This window comes from Podarcis filfolensis, assembly GCF_964270895.1.
Source record: "Podarcis filfolensis genome assembly, chromosome: W".
Lineage (NCBI taxonomy): Eukaryota > Metazoa > Chordata > Lepidosauria > Squamata > Lacertidae > Podarcis > Podarcis filfolensis.
In genome coordinates, this window is record NC_139619.1 from 36485119 (window position 1) to 36499913 (window position 14795).

Consider the following 14795-nt stretch of genomic DNA (forward strand, 5'->3'; position numbering starts at 1 on the left):
GATGCATTCTAGGCAAGCTGAATTTCATTGCTAGATGTTCAAGACCTGACATAGCTGTAAGCACTAACCTGCTTAGCAGACATGCTAACAATCCTCCTGTTCAGGATTGGAAAGCTCTGAAGCGCATAGCCCGCTATTTGAAAGGGACTTTACACTACAGGCTGAGGTTCACCAGTCAGAAGACTGGAGGTCTTGAAATCTTTGCAGATGCTAGTTTTGGAAGTGACACCACGGATGGTACAAGCACTTCTGGAGTATGCTACATGTACAAACCACTGTCTGTTTGACTGGTTGTGCAAAAAGCAGATTACAGTAAGCCTAAGTTCCTGTGAAGCAGAACTCAATGCTCTGTCATTTTCACTCATGGATTGTCAATGGTTGATACAACTGTTTAAGGACATCAGAGTTTCTGTGAAATGTCCTATACAAGTGTATCAAGACAATAGATCCTGTTTGGCTTTGCTGAACTCAGAGAGTTGCAAGCAAAGAACCAAGTACTTGCAGATTAAGCTACATCGTGCAAGAGAGTGTATTCAGAAAGGACTCATTCAGGTGTCCTACATGCCAGGAAATGAAATTCCTGCTGATCTGTTGTCTAAGGTTGTTAACAGAGAACAACTTAAGGTTTACGTACAGAGGTTGCAATTGGGTTGAACCACAGGTACTACACGGAAAGGGGGAGGATGTTAGGATATTTCCGTTCCACCTTAAAAGGGAGCAGGCTTTGTGAGTCACAGTCTGCGTATTTCCTGTTCACAGGATGTTTCTGTTGTTTCTTTGCTTTCGTTTCTCTCTCTGTGCTTGAGACATCGAAGCAGGCAGCCATGTCTTTTCTTTGTTCTGACCAACGCTGAATAAAGTTATAAATAATGCTCTCCTGAGTGCGTCTTTCGCTGTACAAACTCTGCGATAGAGCGTGCACGAGCTCTGGAATGTGGAAAGCTATTTCAGAGGCCTCGTGTCGCTAATTGACTGATACTGTATCTACGGGAGATCGATGGACGTCCGGAGTCAACGTGGAGGCAGTGATGGCCTTTGTCTCCCTGGCAGTATCCCAACAGTCACATCCAGTCTCCCATTTCCCGTGGGAACCCAACAGTAACTCTGACTGTGGAATGTAAACAATTGTCCTGTGACAAGCATTTTGCTGCACAGTGAAGGAAGCAGAAACCAACATCCTCCCCCTTTCTGTGAGCATCACTGGGCAGCATGTTCGTACAATATCAGTAGAAACCCAACCTCTGCACATAGGTACAGTGTTGATCCCTTGATACAACCTTGGACAATACACCAGCAGGAATTTCATTACCTGGCATATAGGACACCGTTACGAGTCCCTTCTGAATACATTCCCTAGCATGTTGCAGCTTCAACTGCAAGTGCTTCGTGCTTTGCTTACAACCTTCAGAAGTCAGCAAAGCCAAACATGCTTTGTTGTCTTGATAAACCTGGATTGGACATTTGACAGGAATTTTCATGTCTTTGCACAATTGTAACAACCATTCACAATCCTTAAGTGAATAAGACAGTGCATTCAGTTCAGCTTCACAAGTACTTAAGCTAACTGTTGTTTGCTTCTTGCATGACCAATCAAATAGACCCTGATTGTACATATAGCAAACTCCAGACGTACTTTTCCTGTCTGTAGTGTCACTACCAAAACTTGCATCTGCAAATATCTCAAGACCACCAGACTTCTGATTGTTAAATCTCAGTCTGTAATGCATTGTGCCTTTCAAATAGCGAGCTATGCGTTTCAGAGCTTTCCAATCCTTAACAGTAGGATTGTTAGCATGTCTGCTTAGCAAATTACAGCTAACAGCAATGTCAGGTCTTGAACATCTGGCAATGAAGTTCAGTTTACCCAGCACACTTCTGTACAGTGTAGTGTCAGAAAATGCTTCTTCAGTGTCATCTACCTGATAACCTGTTGTCATCGGTGTGTCTACAGGGTTAGCATCCATCAGGTTTAGTTTGCTTAACATTTCAGCAATTTTCCGTGACTGGTGTACTAGAACGTTGCCATCTTGATCTCTCTCTATTTCCAGAGATAGGTAGTTGTTTACCTCACCAAGATCTTTCATGTCAAAGTGCTATTTCAGTTGAGCTAGGGTGTTATTCTACATTGTGACATCCTTCCAAAAGAACAGAATACCATCAACATAAAACAAGCAATGCAGCTTCTTTTCCCCCTTCTCTTTGACAAATACACATGGATCAGCTTTCCCTTGCTGAAAACCTAGAGAAAACAATACTTCAGTGAGTTTTGTGTGCCAACACCGTGCACTTTGTTTGAGACCATAAAGGGACTTCTTCAGAGCACAAACAAATCCCTGTTTTATCTGTACGCCATCAGGTGGAAGCATATAAAGAGATTCACCTAGAGATCCGTACAAAAATGCTGTATTCACATTGTGGTGACTAACGTGAAGATTCTCTTCTGCAGCAAGCTTGAGCATAAGCCTAGTGCTCTCATACCTCACGGTGGGTGAGTAGGTCTCGTGATAGTCCTCACCTGGTACCTGTGAAAAACCTCTGGCTACCAATCTGGCTTTGTGTCTGACTATCTTGCCATTTTGATCTGTCTTTGCTTTGAAGACCCATTTGCTTCCAAGTAGTTTCATTCCTGGAACTACTGGAACTAGCTCCCATGTTTTGTTTCTCTCTAAGGAATCAAGCTCAGCCTTCATGGCATTTAACCATGGCTCAGCATCCTTTGAATCCAAATCCTGGATTTCCTGGAAACTTGAAGGTTCAAATACCTTCTTGGAGCTTTTAACAGTTGCTACTGCTGTTTTAGCAAACTCATCAGCAAATCTCTTTGGAGGTCTGCCTTTTGTGGCTCTCTGAGACCTGCGAATTAGCCTTAAGTCTTCAACACACTCCTCTTCCTTCTTAGGAGAAAAGTGGCCTATAGTGAACAATGGTTCCTCCAATTCTTGATCAGAGCTTTCAGAGGGTCGCATAGAGGCTTTCGCACTCTTGAAATCCTCTGAATCACCCGATTCAGTCTCAGACTCAGAATCAGGACCTTCATCAGTGGGTGTGGGTTGTTGCGGCAGCTGTGGCTGTTGCTGCTGCTGCTGCTGCTGCTGTGGCTGTTGCCTATCCTCAGTCTCATCACTGTCATCAGGATAACATTGGAAAATTCCCACATTCTTCCCCCACTTGGCATTGTACTCAACACTTCTAGTGAGCCTAATTGTCTTAGAGTCAGTCATCATTATTCTGTAAGAACCTTTCTGATAACCTAGAAAGATACCATGCAATCCACGCTTGCCTAACTTGGAGCTTTGTGGTGTGTGAACCCACATTTCAGAACCAAAAATTCTCATGTGTTTGATGTAAGGCTTCTTGCCAAACATCTTCTCATAGGGGGTACAACCAATCGCTGAAGATAACCTGCGATTATAACTGTAAACAAAACAAGCCGAAGATTCCGCCCAATAACTCTCTGGAAGATTTGCATCATGCAGCAAGGTTTTTAAACCTTGAAGCAATGTCTGATTTGCCCTCTCGCAAAGTCCATTCTGCCATGGCGAATGAGGACTAGAAAAATCGTGCTGAATTCCTTTCTCAGTCAGAAAAGCTTCAAACTGCTGAGAAGTGAATCCCCCCCCCCCCCGCGATCTGTGAAAAGAGTTTTTATCTTCTTACCATGCACATTTTCCAACCAAGCACAGAATTCCTTGAACCTTGGAAAAGCCTCTGATTTCTGCTCGAGATTGTACACATAAATATACCTGGAAAATACCTGGTATGCATCCCCCCAGAAAAAGCACTGATTATTATTATTTATTTTAATAAGTTGGAAGGTCACTTGTGAGGGCAGAAGCAGCAGTAATAGCAGGTGGGAGAAGCCGGTGGTGCCATATTGGAAGAGGGAAGGCGCCCTTTTGGCAGCAGGCAAAGGAAGTGAGGGCGGAAGTGAAGGCTTTCAAGGGTTGAAGGCACATCTGCCATCTTTGACATTGGCACTGGCGCCATTTTTGAAGCTGAAGCAAAGGTGCCATTTATGATGAGCAGCAAAAGATGAGGGAATTTTCAGGAGAAGTGGGCAGAAGAGGCACCGGTGCCATTTTGGAAGAGGGCAAAGGCGCCATATTATGAATATGGATGAAGAGAGAAAGCGATCAAGATCTATTTCCAGTTTATTTCCTTTATTCCTTCCCGGAATCTCGCTTCCAAATTCTGTATCTAATAAAGTCTGTTCTTCGAGAGAGAAAGCAAGATCTCCGCCAAATTTCCATAGTGCAATTTTACAGAAAAAGAAAGAAAACATGATTATCATTAGATCGATCTGGATTTTCCGTAAGCAAAACAAGGAGTCTTGGCTAGAGGTTCGTGTAGGAGACTGCACTCGCACTCGCACCCGGCTCCCGAATCTGGCTTCAATTGAAAAGGATGGAATCTGGATCCTGATTGGACAGTTGTGAAATGTGTTTCAAAACATCCTTTTTGGTAATCATTCCCAGGAGTTTCCTGGAAAATAAAATAAAAGTCAATTTGGAAGACCATGGCGGCGTAATTCTCGAACTCAGCTCTTCCGCCAAGGTTCCTGATCTGGGGTCAGGGTGGGTGAAAACTGTGCTTTTAATTGACTCGATTTAAATCCAATCCACCCTGGTCTGGAAATTTAGGATTCCAAAAAGGAAACCTTCCTCTGCTTGTCCATATTGCACCCAGCACCCACTTCTCTTGCACCTGGCACCTCTCACACCCAGCACCTGAGTGTCTGGCCCACGGCACCTCTCACGCCCAGCATACTCGTGTCTCGCACCTAGCACCTGGTTGTCTCGCACCTGGCCCCTGTGTGTCTCACACCCAGCACTTCTCACACACCTGGCACCCACGTGTCTCACACTTGGCACCTCTCACACCCAGCACCCATGTGCCTCGCACCTGGAACCCACATGTCTCGCACCCGGGACCCCTCACACCTGGTACCTGCCTATCTCACACTTGGCACTTCTCCAACCCGGCACCCGCTTGTCTCGCACGTGGCACCCCTCACACCCAGCACCCACCTGTCTCACACCTAGCGTCTACACTCGGCACCCATGTGTCTCACACCTGTCTGTCTTGCACCCTGCACCCCTCACACCTGGCACCTGCCTATCTCGCACTTGGCATCTCTCACACCCAGCACTTGTGTGTCTTGCACCCGCCACCCCTCATACCCTGCATCCACCTGTCTCACACCTAGTGTCCGCACTTAGCACCTGTGTCTCGCACCCGGCACCTCTTACACCCAGCTCTCGCATGTCTTGCACCTGGCACCCGTGTCTATCGCACCCGGCACTTCTCACACCCAGCACCTGCATGTCTTGCACCCGACACCTCTTGAACCCACCGCCCATCCGCCTCGCACCCAGCACCTCACCCATTCTGCATCACCAGGCACTGTCGGAGGCCCAGCTTCTGGAAGATGTCCACCATGATCTCCATGGGCATGTGGTCGGTGACAGTGAAGGGACTGAGGTAGAGGATGGGGCGGAGATTCAGGATGGGTGGCAAGTTTGGGGGCAGCGCAGGCGAGTGATTGGAGAAGGAGACCAGTGAGGAGGTCACGATCCCCTCTTGGGTCTGGCGGGCATTTTCTGGAGGGGGGGGGAAGAGAGAGGAGAATTAGTCTGGGTGCAAAACTCAGTCGATTGAAATCTCCCCCTTTTTACAGAAAGGTTTAGCCTTGCTGGCATTTCAATCAATTTCAATGGGAATTTGAAGCTGGATCTTGACCAGAAATCGAGGAAAATGCTGGTGATGCTGAACCTGTGCATAAAAGTGGATTTCTCGAACCCCTCACCAACAGAGATGAGCAAGTCCCTCCTCATCACAAAGCCCACCAGGCGCTTCGATTCCCGGGAGAGCACCACTGGGTACCCACTGTAGCCGGTGGCGCCCAGCACCCCCTCTACATCTCCCAGGGTCATGGCACCCTGCGGCAGGGCGGTCAGTGGCGGGGGCCCATGGCATCGGCGGCCAGGGTCTTATGTGTGAATTCCTCCTTGGCCTTGAAGGGGTAGCTGTTGAGGCGGATGTGGGAGTCGTAGATGCCCAGGAGCCCGGCTGCAGCATCGGTCACCCACTTGCTGGTCATGAAGGGGACGATGTACTCTAGGCCGCCAGTCAGCTCAAACATGATGATCACCAGGGAGACGGTCATGCGGGTGACGCAGCCTGGATGGGGGAGAGAAGAACCGGCAATGATGTAAAATCAATATTAAAAATGAAATCAAAATTCTAAAATGGAAATTGAAATAAAAAGTTTAAAATTTGAACTGGGTTTTTAATAAAGATAAATTGGGTTTTTAAAAAATGTAAATTGGGTTTTTTCCTGGATTTAAATTGGATTTCGAGGATTTAAGTTGGATTCTTTTTATTTACGTAAATGGGATTTTTTAAAATTTAAATGGGTTTTTTAAAATTTTGATGGGATTTTTTTTATTTAAATCAGCTTTTTGATTTAAATCTGATATTTCTAATTAGGTCAGGTTTTTTAAATTTAAATGTGATTTTTCAAACTTATATTGGATTTTTTAATTTAAATCTGATTTTTTTATTTATTTAAATTGTTGTTGTTTTTTTCAATTTTAATTGGATTTTTAAACCCAATCAGAGTTTTAAATTTAAATTAAATTCTTTTATTTAAATCAGATTTTTTTTTATTTAAATAAGGGAGAAATCGGGAATGTCAGGGCTGGAAGCTGCTCTCTTCACCAGAAACCATGGCAGACTGCTGACGGTTTTATAGTCTTTATTTACAACTATATACAGAAGGCATGATGATTAATCCATCAATCCGAGTCACTCACTTCAGATATAGCTAATGGCTTCTTCTTCCTCCTCCAGCACCTAAAGTGTGGGAGGCCCCGCCTCTGACCCTTTTTTTTGTCCTCGCAATGTAAATTTCCCTCCCCCATCCGATTCAGAGGTTAACCCTTGTGGTGCTTGTAAGTCAGCCTGTTCACCCCCCACCTCTTCCTGGTTCTCGAGTCCGGTTGGGAGTTGACGCTGCCCCACTGGGCTCTTCTCCCTCCTCTTCCGCATACACATATTCCTCTTCTGCTCCTGTCTCTAAGCGCCCATGCTCAGCTATGTATGGGGACTCGGAGCGTCCTGGCTCTGCCCTGACAGGGAGGTTTCAGCAGCATGGGAAATGTAGCGCCCAGCTGTACCCCCCACAAGGTGGGTGCCAGGGGAGCAGGAGGGAAACATAGTGCCCAGCTGTACCCACTACCAGCCACCAGAATCGGGGTTTAGGGGAGGACGATGTTCATGGCACCACCCAGGCATGCACAGCGGTATGTTTGCCCTTCACAGTATCAGCACAATATTAGTGCAATATGAGCACAATCAGCACAATCAACGTAATATTTGTGCAATATTAGCAAAATCTGTGCAGTATCAGCGCAATAGCAATGCAATCAGAACAATATGAGCACAATCAGTGCCAAACCAGTGCAATCTCGGTGCCATACCTGCCCAGCCTGCTCTCACCTTCATCCCGAAGGTGAAGACGGTGACAACGCCCTTGAGAGCCAGTGCCAGCTGCCACATGGTGTGGTGCACCCCGGGGCCGGGCAGCCGGTCGGGCCCCCCGCCCCCCCTGGGGGTGCCTTTGCTGATTGGCCGCTGTCACCACCATGACCTCAGCCACCGGGTAGCGGCCCAGCCAGGTGGTCTTGCGCTGCCTGCGGGGAAGAAATCCAGGAGAATTAAATTAATTTTTTCCATAAATTTAAATGGAATTTTCAATTAAATTTTCCAGGATTTACATTGCATGTTCACTCAAGAAGAGACATGCAATGGCACACAGAAAAAGTGACATTATAGTTTTTAATTCTGGGGTTTCCCACGCACCAGCACCAGGCGATGTTGGCACGGATGAAGGCGGTGCTCCAGAGCCCGCCGAAGACACCCATCAGGACGAAGGGCACAAGTTTGAGGAGGTGCAAGGGGGCGTGGAACTCAGCATAGAAGAGGACCAGGCAGCTGTCGCCAAAGGGGTTGATTATTATGAACCCCCGCCACATTTTTAGTTGAAAAGATGCCAATGATTTAAATCCCCATTCGGATTTTGAGAGCAGGAGGGAACGGAATCCCCGCAGCTAGAAATCTAGGGATCCATATTTCTAGTATATTTCAAGTATAATAGTTATGATTATTAATTTTATTTATATTAATATTCATAATTACTTATTTCATTTCTATAATTATTTATACTATGCATAATCATTTTTTATTTATTATGTTCATACTGTTGACAATCATGCTATTTATAATAATTATTCAGATTTCAGGAGTAGGAGGGGATGAAATCCCCGCAGCCAGAAATCTAGCACGTGAGAAGTTGCACCAAAATTGGCTTGAACACACACACACACACATATATATGTATATATGACTTAGAGAAAATGTGGTTTAGATTGGATTTTAAATATTGGAAATAAATCAATAAAGTTGGCCTTACCTCGGGGATCCCCGACCTGCAGGCGTAGGGTGCAAAACCTCAAACGAGAAGCACGGCCAGGAACAAGAAAAGTAGCGCCCAGGTGGCGTAGATGAAGTAGTTGAGGCTGTAGGCGAGGGCGCCCTAAAATGGGGGGGATCAAAATCAACGATTTTCTTCAAAAATAAAAATAAAATCAGATCCCAGCAAGGTTGAACCTTTCAGTAAAGAGATGATTTCACTCAAGTCAATCGATTGAATTGGAATAAAATTAAATATTTAAAATTAATATTATCATAAAATGTATAATATAAATATAATACATAATAATATATATATTATAAAATACATATAAAATAAAATATAGAATATTCATACTATGTAATAAACAAAATATAATATTATAAAATAAAATACATATTATAAAGGAATTAAATAAAACAAATTTAAATAAAATTCACCCTGCTCTGAAAATGATACTGTCTGTATTAAGAGGATGACAGCAAGGCTGTACCTTTCAGTAAAAGAAGGATTTAAATCAAATCTGATGGAAGAGGGGTTTCCATCGCGATAGAAATTGCGATAGAAATCATGATTTAAATATTAAAATCTTGAATTAAATCGTGATCATGATTTAAATCTCTAAATCATGAATTAAAATGTGAATTAAATCATTACAAATTGTGAGTGAAATCGTAATTGGAACGATTCAAATCTTTAAATCGTGAATTAAATCGTGGTTGGAATAGTGATTTAAATCCTTAAACTGGGAACTAAATCAATGAAATTGTGAGTTAAATCTTGTGTAAAGGTGGTGTAAAGGTAACACTCCAGCACAATCAGCGTGAGATTTACAGTCTTTATTACATATATACAAGAACAGCTACAGTTCAGAATTACGCGTCTGAACCCGTTGAGTGGCTTCCTACGATTCCCAGGCCAACAAAGCAGTCTTGGGAATCGCGCAATACGCCTTTGATCCTTACATTTCATTTTCCTCCTTATCTGTGCTGATTTGAAAGCCACGTCCCTTCCTGAGTCTGAGCTTCCTTCCAGGGCCTCTGGGTGGTTGCAGGACTCTCTAGCATCCCTGAGCCCCTGCTCTCCCTGGCTACACTCCGCCCCCTGTTCTGCCTCTTCTGTCCATTGCTCAACAGAATCCTCTCTGACATCGTGATTTAAACCTTTAAACCGTGAATTAAATTGTGAATGAAATCGTGATTTAATTTGCAATTATTTTGGGGGACGTTCGGGGGTGGCCACTCACCCCGTCCTCCTTCCTGGTCTGAAGCTCCGCCCATGACCGCCACTCCGGACATTTGTCCCGGTCCTGGAAGGTGATATTTAGGGAATTCCAGCAGCAATGTTCATGGTTGTACCAAAACCCGTTGAGGCACACGCCTTCCTTCAGGTCCGTCAGCCAATGGGCGGAGATGTCAGTCAAGCCAGCCAAGGCTCCTGTGTGTTTTGTTTTGTTTTTTTTAAAAAAAAACCCACATATTTTTTTAAAAAAATAAAAATTCTCATTTTTTCCCATTTTAATTTTAAATTTTAGAACTTTTATTTTATTTTTATTTTTTTAATAAGTTTTTATTGTTAAAATAGTTCATCATTAATACACATATACAAGCATACAAACATACATTTCATATAATCCTTAAAAGTGTTCAAACATACTTACACTCAATCCCACAAATAATTGCTTTCCCCATCACCATCCACCACCCCTCACCCCACCTTTGTGTTAGACTTCCAATCTACTCAATTACAATTTCTTTCCACTTCTATTACTTTCTTTCACACACCTTTAGCCTAATTTCATACTTCTTTTTCTATTACACATTGTTATCCATCTTATTTGATATTTCAGTATTTGAAACGGAACTTGTTTATTCTAATAGGAGTTCTGATTTTTCGATATGATTTTGCAAGTATCTTTTAAACACCTTCCAGTCCCTATCTATCTTTTCTTTTGAAATCCTTCCAATTTCTTCCATTGTTTTGGATATATTGTAATACTCCAATAATTTGGCAAGCCACTCTGTTTTTGTCGGTATTATACCACTTTGCGAAAAACTGGAAATCAATAGCCTTGCTGCTACTGTTGCGTTTAAATATAAGGTCTTATTTTCTTCCTTTAGGCTACCTGGTACTATTCCCAATAGAAAACCTTCTGGTGTTTTCCCAAATGAATATCTGAACATTTTTTTCATTTCATTATATATTATTTCCCAAAATTGTTTGATGTTTAAACAACTCCACCATATATGTATCATAGTACCTTTTCCAGTGTTGCATCGCCAGCAGACATCGCTACAATTTTTATTCATTTTTGCTATTCTTTCAGGTGTTAAATACCATCTATGTTGCATTTTAAGGTAATTTTCTTTCAGTATATAACACATAGTGAATTTCATATTTTCTTTCCACAATTTTTCCCATTGTTCAAACATAATATTTTTCCCAATATCTTGCGCCCATTTAATCATTGATGCTTTAACCAATCCATCCTTTGTTTCCCACTCTAAAATCAGATTATACAATTTAGATATATTTTTTGATTTTTCTTGTATTAAGTATTTCTCGAATTTTGATATTTCTTTTTCAAATCCTAACTTTTTGTCTTTCGCTAATCTATACTAAATTTGAATATATTGGAACCAATCACTAATATGAGCTTTAATTTCTGTGTAATCCTTTAATTCCAATTCTCCGTTTTCTTCCTTTAATACAGTTTTATAGGTAGCCCAATTTTCTTTCATATTTAATTTTTTCACCGCAACAATTTCTGCTGGCGATGCCCACCAGGGATCCCTGGTGGAAACCGAAAATTTTAGAACTTTTAAAGTCCTTTAAATTCCTTCAGGTCTGTCATCCAATGGGCTGATGGGACAATTCAAGTTCAAGTTCAAGTTTTATTGCGGCAAAAGCCAGTAACACTAAACACCACAAGATCAAACAAAAAGAAATCAACAACAACATCAGAAAAAAAAGGATTACACAAGGGGACTTCGCAGTGTGCCATTCAACAGAAGAGATTTACGCTTCCTGATTACTAAAGTGCAAAATTTGGCCACCTCATATGATATTGAGCTTGAGGAATCTTCCAGAAGATATTTTCGTAGAGTTTCGGGGGAGGATTCCAAATAATGTTGTAGGGGTATAAATTTTGATAAAAGCGGCAAAATAAGTTGAACTCGTTCTTCACTATAAAATTCGCAAAATAGAAGGATGTGTGTGACAGATTCTACCTTATTAGACATACAGGGGCAGAGACGCGCATGCATTGGTACCCGCGTGAATTTGCCGTACAGCACTGCTGAGGGCATTGTCTCAAAGCGGGCTGTAGAGAAAGCGATGGGACAATTGAGCCAGCCAAAGCCCCTGTTTATTTTGATTTTTAAAAAAAAATATTATTGCATTTTAATTTTTTTAAAATCAAAATTCTCATTTTCCCCCATTTCCATTTTAAATTTTAGAGTGTTTTTTTTAAATCCTAAACTCCATTACTATTTAATTTGGTATTGGAAGTCATTGCAAGAACGATTAGGGAGGAGGAGAGAATAAAGGGCATAATAGACATGGGAAGGCCTGGAAATTTTCCTGTTGTTATTCTGTCTCTCACAGCTACAATACACCTACCATTACAATTATGGACTGGTCATTTCTTTGTCAGAGGGTGTGCTGCCAAATACAGCAGTTCTTTCCAAGGATATCAGGACAAAAGGAATGAGGAGGTGGAAGGGGAACCACAACAGTTTTATTAACAAATAAACAGCAGGCATACAAAGCATAACTTAAAACATCCCCGACAGGGGCTACCCTTCAGCTGCCCAGAGCCCCAGGTAGAGCAGCAGGAGAAAGACCCCGACGTCAGTCTCCCAGCATCAGGTCCTTTGATCTGGGCGGAAGCTCACCAGGCCCCTCCCACCTATGGCTTTTATAGCCTGCCTTGATGTAATTAAGTGTACCTGGCATTACTCAGGATTAATACAGAGCGGCTGAGAGTCTCCCACTACCTGCAGCCGGCATCCAGGCAGCACTTGCAACACAGAAGAACCCAAGAAACTCCCGACAGGTGTGTGAAACACAAGACTTAAACTGGGGATGTTAAAGGGAAAGGGACATGCCACCTAACTCCTAGAAATACAATTGTCTTATGCGTTTCCACTACAGTACATTGGGCAAACGGGCAAATTTAGCAGGGGATCAAATACTTTCCCCCCTCACTGTATAACAAATATTTCCCATTCTTTTTCCTAACTTTGGCATACTTATATTTCACCAGAAGGTGATTATCAGATGACTCATGTTTAAGATCGTGCTCACCATCATAGGCTGCTCTTTGTCTCAGAGAAAGTATTTTCAACCTCTTTTCAACCATCGAGGCATCCTCAAGTGTTGCCTGCTTTCCACCCCTACCATCCATATCCACCCTACATGTCTCCTGAATTTTTTCCATATTAGTCTCATCCATTTTTCCTAATTTTTCCTCCCTTCCTTGCTCCAAGACATTCACTGCTTCTGTTAACAATGGCTCTATCTTAGTAGTAGATTCTAACACCATTTCAATATTTTCATCCAATATTTTCATCTTATCCCAAATTTCCTTCACCTCTTTGATCAATTCTTCTTTCCACACAGAGAAAAGTCCCTTCAATTCCAAGCAAACCTTGTTCCTTGCCATGTTTTAAACTACTCAAAATACTCAGAACCGAGTGAAATTAAAGCAATTCACTCTGCCTACCCTGGTTCTCAAAACAGTTTTACAACAGTACCTTATCAATTTGTCAAGGCCACTTTCCCAGGAAACACCACTTCCTGTACTTTCCCTCCAGCCCGGTTACCCATTACACATATACAATTTAAAATAAAATCCAAGTTTCCAATTAACATTCAATATACACAAATATCGACATTAAAAAGAACACACACAAAACTGTTGGGATGCTGCTCGATCAGAAAATAAACAAGCAATGTGTTTATTGTGGGCATTTTCCAACCAAGCACAGAACGCCTTGAGCCTAGGAAACGCTTCTGACTTCTGCTTGAGCACAAACACATGAATGTACCTGGAAAAAGAATCAATTAAAACCATGAAGTACCTTGCTCCACCCAAAGAGAGTGCAAGTGGACCAACCAGGTCTGCGTGGACTAGCTGATAGGGTTTGGAAGCCTGGCTGCTAGACACCTTGCCTTTCGGAGCAACCTTCACCTTGTTCTCTGCACAAGATACACATTTCATGTGATACTTACAGGGCTTGATGGTCAAACCCTGAACCATCCCAGGCATCTTGGCCAGTGCCTGCCATGACATGTGACCAAATCTTCTGTGCTGTTTGTGAATACAACCTGAATGAAGAACTTTGTTAGTTTGTGCAACACAACAAGATTCAACATTAGACATATCAACAGCTTTGTCATCATAAGTTATCAAGAACAAGCCATCTACAAACTTAGCATGCAAAACGTCCTCTTTGCCCCTCTTAATAACGCAGATGCCCTTCTTGAAGAAAAATCTCAAAGTCTTGCTCAGTCAGCTGTGGGACACTGAGCAAATTGTCTGCAGAATGTGGAACAAAAAGTATGGAGAGAGTCAGAACTTACAGGGTTAAGAAGTTCTGAGTGACGTCTCACATTCAGAGGCGTGTTTAGAACACTGAAGGGGAGTGTTCTACTGTGTTTCTCAGAGAGAGAGAGAGAGAGTCTGTCTGTGTCTTGCCCGTTCCGGGAGCGCAGCGGAAAATGGGTGCTGTGTCACCGGGAAAGTTACGATCTGTTGTTTTTCTACGGGAATAAAGCTATTTGTAAGATAAGGAAGAAAGTGTGCGTCAGCCTGATTCATTACGCACACACGGCTGACCGCTTCTGCTTCTAACGCTGTGCATCGCTCTGCTAAACTGCAGCTGGAGGCTGCCCAGAGGGAGCTGAGCAACGCAGGGAAGCATGTGGGCTCCGGGGGTCAGCAAAGCTGCCAATCAATCACCCAATAGGTTATGGGTGTCGACAGCAAAGCTGTGAAAAAAGCTGAGTTGGTGCCGGTGTGTGTGGCCAGCTGAAGAGACGCTGGAGAAAAAGCTGAAGCCAGCTGGGAGCTGTGCCTCGGTCGTGAGGCAGGGAGCTCGCTGGGAGGAGCTGTGCTTGAACCGGGTGCGAGAGAAGCTACTACTGTTCGTAAGTAAGCTGGGCCCCGGGGGAGAAGATGGCAGACAGCCATGAATCGTACTCAGTCCCTTTTGAAGAGGTGGAAGGGAAGGAGCCCTGGGTCGCGTGGCAGGCACTGAAGACAGTGGGAGCCAGACCAGAAGGGGCTGAGGGACGCCCAGAAAGCCCAGTGGGGGCT

At 43.2% G+C, this 14795-nt stretch overlaps 1 long non-coding RNA gene and 1 pseudogene across 2 annotated transcripts in view; both read right to left on the reverse strand.

The window, feature by feature from the left end:
* Positions 1–14795, reverse strand: part of LOC310753909 — a 395356-nt gene that overhangs the window by 244333 nt on the left and 136228 nt on the right. The gene's annotated exons all lie outside the window — the stretch shown is intronic.
* Positions 4392–8036, reverse strand: LOC310753733 (H(+)/Cl(-) exchange transporter 5-like; annotated as a pseudogene). The gene is made up of 5 exons: positions 7864–8036; positions 7482–7694; positions 5807–6180; positions 5384–5600; positions 4392–4482 (listed from the first exon to the last, which is right to left on the reverse strand). The product of its transcript is annotated as a H(+)/Cl(-) exchange transporter 5-like (transcript).